Raw genomic sequence first — 13,114 nt, forward strand, 5'->3', positions numbered from 1 at the left:
TGATCGATGTTTATCTCTCATCGATGTTTCTAGCTCTCTATCTCTCTCCCTTCCTCTCTGTAAAAAATTAATAAAATATATTTAAAAAAATAAATAAATAAATAAAATAAAATAAAAAAGAAAAGAAAAAAAAGAATTTCGGCATACTGGTTGGAGGGGAGCCCATCTGATTGCTTCTCACTAAGGAATCTTGCACATGAAATCCCGAACTGTACCAACCAAAGTGATGACTCACTCCAAAACCCTGGTTGAAGAATGATGACATAGGCAAATATTCATGAGGCTATCTAGGGCATCAGTATTTATAAAGAACCATGAATGCGATAGAAGAGGGCACGGGTAGCAGAGTGCACACTCTACTACAAGAAGCTACCTGGCTGCAAAGAAATTCTTGCACCTCCCTAAATGTATCTCCCCAGACACTGGTTCTCTCCCACATCCCCACCATGGCCTCATTATTGAGAATCAACTTCTTGGGTTTTTTGGGTTTTTTTTGGTTTGTTTTTAAAATATATTTTTATTGATTTCAGAGAGGAAGGAGCGGGGGGTGGTGGGGGAGAGAAACATCACTAATGGGAGAGAATCATTGATCAGCTGTCGGCTGCCTCTTGCACGCCCCCTACTGGGGATTGAGTCCACAACCCAGGGATTTGCCCTTGACTAGAATTGAACCTGGGTCCCTTCAGTCCACAGGTGGACGCTCTATCCACTGAGCCAAAGCAGCCAGAGCTCAACTTCTTGTTTTTACCAAAGGTACGTTTTAGTTATCCAGGATTGAATATCTTTTCCTTACATCTTTATGACGAGTGTCTAACCCAACTGTGACATCGCCTGTGCCCCCGCAGGTTCTGGGATGCCCTCCCGTTCTCTGCCACAGCTGCTCAGGAAGGGCAGGCACCTATAGCATCAGCCTGGATAGGACCCAGTGTGAAGGTGAGTCTGCTCTGAGCAAAGAAGCCTTTCCGACAGGCAGGCCGTCAGTGCCACAAGAGCACGGTTTCATTGACTTATATATATATATATAAGCATCTGGCTACATGGATGATAGGCTCTGGCTGGGGGTAGCTTCATGAAACATTGGGCCCCAATGGGGTGACTCTGTGACATTCTATAAGAAGCAAGGAATAAGGGCGAAATTAGTATAAACCAACCAGCTTCAAGGAAACAGAGGGCTGCAGGTGAGAAAACAAAGCAGCCAGCACAGCTGAATGCCGAGCTCCTTAGGGACTTGAAGAAGGAATGTCCCTCCTGGGCATTCGTGGAGGCAGCCTTTGCCCAGAGCAGCCTCCAGCACCCCCACGTAGAGCTTCTGGGAGTTCGTGGCACTGTTCATGCCAAGCCAGACACTACCTAACACAGCTTAGGCTGTTTCAGCTCCAAAACAACTTGAACAATGATTAGCCACTTACTTCCTAGCCTCTCGCTCCTATAATCCTTGGTCAGTGGCATAAGGCAACTTGTTTTCTCTCCTTCCTCCTGGCCCCCCTTTCCCTCCTGCCCCTTCCTCATCTCCAGTATCGCCTACTCTTTCTCACCTGCTTATCCCCTTACTCTTAAGCACCCCAGGGAATGTTCCTGTTTCCCAGGATTCTGTCCTTTGCCTAGGCTCATCACTCTTCTCCCTTTGCTTCCGTCTCCTGGTTTCAACCACAGACTATATCCCGTTTCTTTGTCCTCCAAGTCTGTGTCAGACAGAGCCCTGCATTTTCTCTATTTAACAACTTGCCGCAGTAAATGTTGTTGTCTCCTCCACTAAACCATGGTGCTGGATTTTGTCAAAAGCTTTTTATGTTATCTATTGATATGGGCGTATCATTCATTTTGTTTATGTGGTGTATATTAATTGATTTGCAGATATTATGCCAACCCAGCATTTCAGGAATAAATCACACTTGATCATGGTATATGATCTTTTTAATGTATTGCTGGATTCGGTTTGCAAATTTATATATATATATAAATATATATAAGTATATATATATATATAATCTTCTTCATTCCTCACAGTTATTGGTTCAGGTGGCTACTATAACTATACTTTTACACGAGGAGACCTGAACCTCAGGTTGTTTGAGTGGCTTGCCTAAGGTAACATAGCTAGTAAGCAGTGGCAGTAGGTCCTACACCAAGACTCTTTGCCTTCAAGTCTCTTTTCGCTAGACCACTCTGCTTCCTTTGGACCCCTCACATAAAATCATTGATTGATTCATTTGCTAAGTTCTTAGCTGGGGTTGGGCACTGTTTTAGGCATTAGAGACAGAAAAATAGAAAAAGTCTACTCTGGCAGCACAGAGAGGAGTGATTCATCTTGCCTGGTGGGTCAGAGAAAGCTTTAGAGAGCAGTAGCATCTGAGTTAGGCCTGCCCCTCCTGGTTACTCCAGAAGGTCCTCTTTTTGACTTAAGCTAGCATGAGCTGAGATATATAATTGGCAACTAAAAGGTTCCTCATTCATGTTGTATGGATGTACCAACATTTATTTACCATTTGTTAGACACTTAGCTGGATTTTTAAAATTCAGTGTAATTAACAAGATTTGATGGGCCTTTTTGCATATACATCTTTGCATGCATGCCCTACAGGGTCAGAGGTTATGTCTTTGATCCCTGTTACCGTATTACCTTCCAGACAGATTTATCAATTAGTCTTTCATCATAATTGTAAAAGAATGTCAACTTGTCCTTGGAAACCTGTCTCCTAATTGCAGGGCTGTATATTAGGATTAAGATAATATGCATAAATCCCACATATGAGTGCAATCACAGGGTTCTTGACTTTTTCTGTCATACTTCCCTTAGCATTATATTCTCAAGATCCACCCAGCATTTCATCCTTTCTTATGACTGAGTAGTATTCCACTGTATATAGGTACCACATCTTCTTCAGCCAATCATCTATTGAGGGACTCTCTGGTCGTTTTCATGCCTTGGCCACTGTGAATAATGCTGCAATGAACATAGGGATATGAATAAATGTTTTCAGATTTTTCAGGTAGATACCCAGAAAAGGGGTCGCTGGGTAAAACAAGGAAAAGAATCAGACAAAAACTCACAGAGACAGACAACGTATGGTGGTTACCAGAGGGAAGCGGGTGGAGGAGTAGTAAAGGGCCAAGGGGGTCCAACATATGGTGGCAAAAGAAGACTTGGCTTTGGGCAGTAAATGCACAGTGCAATATACAGATGCTGTGTCATAGGATTGTACACTTGAAACCTATGAAAGTTTATTAATCAATGTGACCCCAGTAAATTTAGTTAAAAATATGCATAAAACACTTTACAAAGAGTTATTACATTTTTATTCATTATAAAAAGCTTTTTTCTTAAGAAGGGAAACTATCATGTTTTGAGTACTTCCCATGGGCCAGACATTGCACTAAGAAGTTTATATGCACGATCCCCTTTAAACTTCACAGCTTTTTGAGAAGGGACTATTATTATCCCAATTTTACAGGTGACAAAACAGGCTCATAGAATTGAAGCAATTTATCCAAAGCCAAATGGAATTCAGATCAGTCTGATTTCAGACCCTCCCATACCATTGCTTATGTAAGTCGAATGTGGAAGTATGAAAAAGTGGGGGTGTCAGACATATGCACAGTTAACAATACTCCCAAGCAGAGTGAGATGGTAGGCACATTAAACAGATGGGTATGGAGCGTGTGCCCTTTCTAGAATGACTCAGCCCTGGCTCTACCACAGCAGTTGAAGGTAAAGAAATAAGTAGTCTGGGAACTACTGCTTTCCCAAGGTTTTTCCTCTCAATTTTCTTTTCCACCTGTAGGCCCACCCCCAACTCAACCTACACATCTTCCTCACTAAAGACAGCGCTGGAGATGGTCCGAACTTCTATCATCTCATCCTCACGATAACTGAGGTTCATAAAAAAACTCTAAAGGTATTAAGGTTTCTCCTTTATTCTTAATAATAGTTAATTATTATCCAATTGTTAGTCCAATAAAGATAAGCCTTTCCTCTCATATTTTTTTTTAAATTAAAGACCCTCACTGATTTAAAATGTAATTTATTTAGGCTACTACAACATGAACACATGAGTCAAATGCAGAGACAAATGCATTTTTCTCCCCCCTAGCACCTATTCGGATACTTTGAAAACTGCTCACAAGTCTCTAGAGATGCTAACTGACCTCCTGTCTCCTCCCAGATTCAGGTGCCCGAGTCTCAAGTTGTGGTCGTCGATTGACACAGATCAGCACATCTGGCTGTGGACGCGAGGCCTTGGACACACCTGCCACACTCCCATGTCACTCTGGGACAAAGCGGGTGGGCTGGCTGCACGCGCCAAGGTGACGTGAGACCGCGTGGCTTCCTGGTAAAAGGATACAGGGACTCTGCCAGTTTACCACATTTATGGCCTTCGGTCAGCTTCTGAATCTCAGCTTCCTCATTTGCAACAGGTAATAAATAATATTCTCAGGCTTTTTTGTGTATTAAATGAGATAATGTATATTAAACTCTTTACCCCCTACTTGGCACATACAGTGTTCAAAACTGTATTATGAATGGCTTCACTCTGGGGACAAGAAGGGTAAAGACATCCTTTGTGACCCTTACCTTGAACAGCTCCGTCTCTTTATCCCCTTGGCTCCATATTCCTCTGAGCTTTGGAGAGAGGAAAGCAGTGATGGAGGAGACCAGGCCACCTCTTTGAACAGTCTCGAGGCCGTCATCACAAATGTAACCACTGTCTCCCAGCTGTACTCAACCTCAATTGCATATTTTTAGCCATTACCTAAAATACCTAAAAACCTTAATACCTTTTGAGTTTTTTTATGACCCTCAGTTATCGTGAGGATGAGATGATAGAAGTTCGGACCATCTCCAGAGCTGTCTTTAGTGAGGAAGATGTGTTGGTTGGGGGTGCGCCTACAGGTGGAAAAGAAAATTGAGGGGGAAAAAACCTTGGGAAAGGTTTCTGCTTTTCTCATGCAGATTCCCTGAGAGCGAATCCCCGGAATTGCTTCGTCCGTCCTCGTCTCAGTTGGCCTTCTGCATGATTATTGCGCGAAGAACACTGGGAGCTGTGGGGTTTAAGAAAAAGAATGAAAGTGATGGGTTCATATCCATTTGCACATAAAAGGCATCTGCTTTCATCTGAGCAGAAGGTAACAGAACATTCCTAATCTGCTTCAAATCATTTGAAGTTGCATTCTTATGCCAATAGCAGAGTCAGTAAAAGATTTGCTTAAAATTCACTGGTCATGCTCTGCTCTACTTTAAATCTGCGTGTTTCAAAGCACGCTCTATGGGGTACTTGCTCTGAAGAATGTTAGGAGTTAACACAACATTTCTAACGATATCTGGCTAGCAAAATACGAGAAGAGGTGGGCTAAACAAAACTTAAATGGTAGGATCTCTCAGCGCCTTGAGATGAAAGTCTGCTCTGTGAGTCTCTAAGGGGAGTTATGGTGCGCAATATTTTCCAAATTGGATTTCCAGCTCTGTTTGGTGAGAAACATCTCACAGGACTCGTGTTCTTCTAAATTCACATCGGAAAACAGACATAAACCCAACAAAGATGAAACCACATTTACTGTTTGTTCTATAAAATATAACGTGGAAGTAAGGCTGGGAGAGGCATACTTGGGGACAGCCAGAGACCTTGCCTGTCGAAGAGACAACAGGGATTTAAGAGGGAGGGGAGAGCAGTGGTCAGCGATGGGCCAGCCAGTCGAATCGGGGAAGCAAGTTCTGGGGACAAAGTAGCACATGTGTAGAGAGCTTTCCTGTGTTGGATGCCTGTCATAGAAGGGTAAAATAAAGTGTATATAATAGGGTACCACTTAGAGGTTCCCTGGCCAATGGTGACACAGGGCCAGGTACTGTCCCTGCAGCCTTTTCAGATGAGGCCTTGGAGCACCCAAGGTCCTTCCTGTCCCTCCACCCCATTTCCTCCTACTGGCAGCACAGTATATAGATAGCTACACTGGGCTCCCCCACACCCACCTCTGTCTTGTTGCCTTAGCAACAAGACTGAGAAAGTTGAGTTGCCTGGTATCCAAGGTTACATTGTGTTCAGACAATTGCTACATACTCCATGTTCTACAGATCTACTGTCGGTTCAACAAGAGCAGGTTTTAATTGTATGCAGGTGTATACAGGTGCATAGCCAATCTGATCACAAGACTTCCTTTCATTTGTATAACTAGAGCTCGGGATTATAACTAGGAACATTTCCCAATCAACAGAAAGGTTTCTAAAGACAGGGGTGAGAACTGGGGAAAGAGTGGATGGAAACAGAGAATGAATGTTGCTATTTACTTTTTATTCAGTAATGTGAATTTACGAAAGAAGAAGAGGAGGGGACATCTTAGTATTTTACCGTTCATAGCCCTGGGTGCTGTTTCTGGGGATCCCACAGAACCTCTCCCCCAGCAGAGTCAATGGCTGTCTTCAAGAGCTCCACACAGCTGCCTGGCTGGCGTGGCTCAGTGGTTGAGTGTCAACCTATGAACCAAGAGGTCACGGTTCGATCCCACCTGGGTTGCAGGCTCCATCCCCACTGTGGGGTGAGCAGGAGGCAATTGATCAGTGATTCTCTGTCATCATTGATGTTTCTCTCTCTCTCTCTCTTCCCCTCCTCTCTGATATCAGTCCACATAGCTCACTCCTGATGCTCAGTCTGGGCAGAGGCGGCAGGCCCTCCAGCTAATGGTCCTTGGGTGCCTCGGCCCACATCACTGTCTCCAGCTCTCCTGCAGCTGAGGAAGCTGCGGAGGCTCAGGCTCTTCTCTGGCTGTGGCTTCTCAGTCCTGCTCACCTGTGCAGGTTCCTCAGGTCCTCAGGCCCAGGATGCCTGGCTCCCAGCGTGGCTCACAACCGACAGCCCCTTGGTGGTTCCCTGGCCAGTTGCACAGACATTGCATGCGATCCTGCAAAAATCCAAGGAGGAGAAAAGTATTATCTGGCCCATTTTACAAGCAGACAGACACGGATGTAGGAGCTCACTTGTTCGCCTGGAGCCTGGGCTGGGCCTGGTGCCCAGGTCCTGAGGCCTGAGGGCCTCCTCTGCCCATTGCTTCAGTTGACTCCAGGATTGGAGGAGTAGTCCTGTCCAAAGTCAAGGTGCCATCCATTGCAAAGGAGATGTTGCCTACCCTCTTTGCTTGGCATTCTCTCAGAGAAACAGGCAGAAATTAGTAAGATCCCACCAGCGCTGATAATGTAGTTCTCATGAACGGTTCACGGTCACAGTGACAACATTGTCCAAGCTAAAATAAAAATATGGTCTCACTGAGGGTTCTTGCTGAATTTGGTTTTGTGAGAAAGTAAGTTCATAAAATTTAAATCTCGTTTAGCTATACATTTTACCAATTGCTATCAGTGGAAAAAATAAAATTACTTGAATCGAGATTATTTCAGAAAGTTTGGGACATTTGTGGCTGTATAGATGATGCTATGAGGTATATGGCCATGTTTACTTTTTAAAAAAATTCACGTGTTCTTTTTATTTCAAGAAGATTAAAGTGATTTATAAACAACTTCTATTAGTCATCTTGTCAATATTGAAATCAAGTTCAATAAAAATTGATTACTGACCAACCTTCTTTTAAGAAACCTGGCAGGATTAATATTTAAGAGGAGCTGTAGAATTCTCATTGTTAATTAAACCTTTTAAAAAATTTTATATTAGGAAATTATTAAGGTCAATGGTTCCAATTTGAAAAAAAATGTGGTCTTTGATATGTGTTAGGATTCATTTTCAAAGGATATTTTAAATGAATTTTTTATTGATTTCAGAGAGGGAGAGAGAGAGAGAGATAAAAACATCAATGATGAAAGGGAATCATTGATCGGCTGCCTCCTGCACGCCCCCCCCCCCCCCCCCACTGGGGATCGAGCCCACATCCCGGGCATGTGCCTTTGACTGGAATCAAACCCGGGACACTTGAGTCCGAAGGTCGACGTTCTATCCACTGAGCCAAACCAGCTAGGGCAATTTCAAAGGATTTTAAAGGAAATTTTGACCTAGTTTTCAGTTTTTTTCTTTTCAGAAGGATTTAATGTAGGTACATGACGGTTAGGCAAATGTCTAGAATGTCTAAGAGTGAAATTGTAAATTCTGTGCCAGTAGATCTCTCCTGATAAGAGAAGTTGGTGACAGCAACGTGCCAAGAACTTTGCTTTATGACAGTTGGAAATAGTGAACTTTTAGTATTAATTTTGTTAAGCAACATTCCAGAAACACGGGCAGTGCAGGAGCCATCTGACTTCTTAGAGGTTTTAAAATGAATGAAAACCTAGTGGCAGTACAATTTTATTGCATTTTTATGCTGCTTATAAAATTACAATTACACAAACATGAAAGTGGGCTTCTGTTACGTGCATGCTCTCATCTGACGCTGCCCCCCAAACAGTGTATCCTCAGTGTATAAAATGCTATGTATATAACATTAGGCACCTTCAGTGGCCTCTTTTTCAACACCAACAAAATTAAGGTTCCTCTTAATCGAGGTTATTTTGCAGGAACACGCTCTTCAGATTTAAGAAGTGTTTTACAGGTTTGAAGGGAGTGGAAATACGCAGTCATAACGATAGCTTTTTAAAACCGGGACTTGCATTTTCTCTGTAGGAGACTATTTAAAAAATAAACAGAAGGAAAAGTCAGCACCACTACGAAAGTCATGAAGCCAAACCTTTCTATCACACGTTGGCTCCTGTTTAACCTTTAAAGTTAGACATTGCCGATCCCCACGTCCAGTGTCATTTGCGGTCACAGGTCCAGGAGCTTAAGTTTCTGCCCGCTTTGGAAACAGGTGCCCTGTGTGACACTGACATAAATATTCAGAAGCTCACACAGCGCGCATGGCGACGTTTAAAAGGCTAATTGCATTTGCCCCACGTCTGACGGGGGTTATATGTTCCAACCTGAGCAGGCGAGACCCAGTCTCTTCTGCAGTCCAGTAACCAGAATCAAACTACTCGCTGGAGAAACCACACACCGAGAGAAGCCTCGTACCAGACACACCCAGCTTGACTCCAATTCCAAAAACAGCCACCAGCTCTGCCCGGATTCGACCCTGGCACACACGACAACCTGCAGTTAAAATGGGTCACAGACCCGGCTTGCATTGCAGAGTGACCGAGTTTGGGGCCCTGCACAGGGCCTTTCTTTCCCCATGCTGTCCTCCCTACGTTATCTTTGGCCTGGCTACACACCAGCCCAGTCAGACCTTTGTTCTGCTGCCCAGCCAGCAACGTCAGCGGGGCTGCCTACTCTTGTGTTTTTCCTTCATCTGCACAAAAAGAGCCCTCCCCCTCCCCTCTAAATCAGGACTCATGCTGCGGGCAGCAGCTTTTGCTAATAGAACTTGAATTTAAAGGACGAAAGAGGTCTACGGCCATACCACCCTGAACGCGCCCGATCTCGTCTAAAGGACGAAAGAGAAAACGGAATTGAGTTGCCTTTTGGGGGTTAATGGAACGTAATCCTGGATGCAGTGAAAGGCTCCAATGTCCCTGCTCTCCCTCTCCCTTTCTCCAGCCGTCTCCCGGCCACGCTCGGCTCCCACGGCCCTGACACCTGGTTCCAGACACTTTCCTGTCGCCGACTTCTTAACAGAGCCCTGGCACAGCACCTCCACCCTCTGTGCTTCCGAGTCCAGCCAGTCATGTTTGTTCATGAGTTCAGTACATTTGCTCACCTTTTGCTCTGGGCCAGGCATGCTCTGGGGATACAAAGAGCTCTTTATTCAGTTAATCAATTATCAATATTTGTTGAGCAACTATTATGTGTTCTGGGTGCCCGTTGTGTAGCAGAGAACAAAACTGCCTTCATGGAACTTATAATCTATGAGGAGGGTGGTGGAGACAAATGAGTAAGTTACATATAAAAATTACATACTCTTGTTAGGTAAACCTGAAGAAAAACAAAGCTGAAAAGGGGAGGGAAGTGTGAGGTCGGGCCTTGCAATTCTAAAGCGCGTGCTTAGAGAAGGCCTCACTAAGCCTTCATGAGGACCAAGGGAGGAGAGGGAGCACACCATGTAGATGTCTGGGGCAGAGCTGTCCAGTTAGAGGAGCAGCTATGCTAAGGCCCTGAGGCAGAGGAGTGCTGGCTGAGACCAGTTGGGAGCCAGTAACCTGTCTGGGGCTGTGTTTGGGAGGGGGCCATTGAAGGAGATGAAATCATAGAGAAATAAGGGGTGCAGGCAGATCATCTTATAGGACATGGAAAGAACTTTGACTTCAACTCTGAGTGAAATGAGGGGCATTTGAGGCTTTAGGGCAGAGGAGTGACATGATTTGCTGTGGTAGCAATAGAATAGGTGGGGTGGGGAAGGGGAGAAGCAGGGAGATCAGCCAGAACGCCCTGCAGTAATGCGAGTGAGAGAAGAAGGTGGTGAGGAGCAGGGTGGAGGGCAGTGATGGGGGAGGGGGGAGGCGCGGGTGAGAATCAGAGTGTGTATATATTTTGAAGATAGAGCTGGCAGGGTGTACTGTGGATCAGATAGCTATGAGATTCGGAAAGAAAGGGAAGATTTCAGGCCTGGTATCTGGGAAAATAAGAATAGACTCAACACCCACCCAGGAGCACTCACTGCCTGCTGGGGGCCCTCAGGTGGGGGGACACCTGCCATCAGACCGACAGCTGCGGGCAGGTGGTTCAGGTGTCAGGCAGGAACCTGGGCAGTGCACAGGAGTGTGAGGAGCCAGGCGGCCGAGATGGTGAGGGTATTCCAGACCGAGAACCCACGGGAGGGCATGATACTTTGGGACCGGGAGTTACCCTGGCGAGGCTGGACAAGGGAGCACGCGGCCACCATGGACCCCAAAAGCCAGCGTGGCTTCAGTGTTGCCAGCCCAGCCCAACCACCTTCCCACCACCTCCCCCCTTGACAGTTTACCACGTGGGAAACACCAAATGTGCATTTTCACCATCCCGGTTGCGGCATTGATGAACATGTAACAAAAGCAACTCCAGCCGGTGGTCAAGGCCAGGGGCACTGGCCCACGTTCTGGGTTTAAACCCCTGCTTTTCCACTTGATAGTTGTTTGGCTTAGGACATTTTTTCCTGTTTATATCTACTCACCATAGAAATTCTTATTTATCTTTCTTTTTAAAAAAGCAATGCAGATAAGTGGATAAAAAAGCTGTGGTACATGTACACAGTGGAATACTATGCAGCTGTGAAAAAGAAAGATCTCTTACCATTTGAGGAAAAAAAATTTTTTAAATATATTTTTTATTGATTTTTTACAGAGAGGAAGGGAGAAGGATAGAGAGCTAGAAACATCGATCAGCTGCCTCCTGCACACTCCCACTGGGGATGTGCCTACAACCAAGGTACATGCCCCCGACCAGAATTAAACCTGGGACCCTTGAGTCCGCAGGCCAACACTCTATCCACTGAGCCAAACTGGTTAGGGCTAGTAATGATACAACTTTATTTCATCTACTGTTGCCCCTCTACAATTTAAATGCAAGTGAGGACTGATCTTTTGGTAAATTGTGGTATAATTGGCATATGACATTCTATGAATTTCAGCTGTACAATGTCATGATTCAAATATTGGTGTATATGGCAAAGTGATCACCATAATACGTCTTTTTAACATCCGTCACCACACGGAGTTACACATTTTGTTCTTGTGATGAGAACTTCTAGGATTTACTCTCAGCAGCTTTCACATAGCCCATGGAGCATTGTGAACTGTATAGTCACCAGGCCGTACACGACATCCCCACTTAGGAAAGGTTTGTTGACCCCCTCGAGCCTTGGGTTCCTAACTGTAAGCCGGGCACGCCTCTGAGAGGGTTTGGTGAGATGTTACTACATCCCCTCGCCCCTGGTGGAGGCCCTGCCTGCAGTGAGGGTTTGACCAGGGACACCTCTTGTGTTGCTTTGGCGGCGGCTGCATTCCCGCCCGGCAAGGTCTGCCCGGATGTAATGGAGGGACCGCCAGGCCCCTGTGGCGGCTCATTTAAATCGCAAGCGGGAAATATCCCATCTGCTAAGAAAACTTCTTTGAGATTCAGCTCCTAAGCAAGCCCAGGGACCCGAGAAGCTTCCAGTGCGAGAGGCTGTTCAGAGGACACTGAGGTTGCACAGGCACAGACAAAAGAAGAGTGTGGGGAGGGGCTCTGGGAGGGGGCCCAGCACGGGCAAGGCCTGGAGGGCACGCAGGGCTCTGGGGTTGTTATTGCTGGAGCTCAAGTCCCTTCTGTATTTCCCACCCTGATACCTGGAAGAATGCAAGCAGGAGTTTAAAGGGTGAAGTGTCACCAACTATATAGCTTAGAGATTTAAGTGTTTTAAAAAGTTTCTGCATGTGTATGTGAGCAACACACACACACACACACACACACACACACACACACACACACACGTACTTTAAGGCCATGGTCTCTAAAAGTTAAGTGACGATTCCAGTCCTATTTTACAAACTGACCTAGAGGAGGAAGTCCAGGGCGCCTTTAATGGAGGTGCCCCTAACAACATCCCATTGCATTTTTAAAAAATCCTCACCCAAGGATATGTTTTTTAAATTGATTTTGAGAAAGAGAGAGAGAGAGAGATATCTATCAGTTGCCTCCCATATGCACCCCCCTGGGGATTGAACCCACAACCTACGTGTGTGCCCTGACCAGAATTCAACCTGCAACCTTTTGATGCAGGGGACGATGCTTCACTTTATGCTCCAACCAGGTGAGCCACCGGTCAGGGCCCGGTGCATTTCTGCAAGTGGCAACCCTGTTGGCTCAGATCCAGGCACTGTGGTGCGCGCTTCACTAGCATAATGTCAGATAATGTCGTCGTCTTTATGCGCTGCCCCTTCACTCACTGACAGGCCATTTCATTTCCTGCAAACACAGAACATTCAATGGAGAATGTTAGCCTGCCCTGCCCAACTCAGCTGGTTTCTGCTGATTTGTTTGTTGCTCTTGTTATAGTTGTTGTGAAAGCCTGAATGGAGGCCCTTTCTATCCGAGGACTGGTGCACACCTAAGGGGACCGTGCTTTCAGCTTCGGGCATTCCTTCCGGCTCTTTGACTTCATCCCCCTGTCTATTCAGCTTTGTTTGCATCCTGGCTCTTCCAGACTGTGCCATAAGATGACACCATCTGAAAATAAAAGTATCTTCCCCCAGATC

General features: G+C 45.4%; 1 pseudogene; it reads left to right on the forward strand.

Moving 5' to 3' along the window:
• Nucleotides 1–7,306, forward strand: part of LOC118670693 — a 33,848-nt pseudogene extending 26,542 nt beyond the window's left edge.
• The last annotated feature ends 5,808 nt before the right edge of the window (nucleotides 7,307–13,114 follow it).

Source organism: Myotis myotis, unplaced genomic scaffold (assembly GCF_014108235.1).
Source record: "Myotis myotis isolate mMyoMyo1 unplaced genomic scaffold, mMyoMyo1.p scaffold_m19_p_16, whole genome shotgun sequence".
In the NCBI taxonomy this organism is placed as follows: Eukaryota; Metazoa; Chordata; class Mammalia; order Chiroptera; family Vespertilionidae; genus Myotis; species Myotis myotis.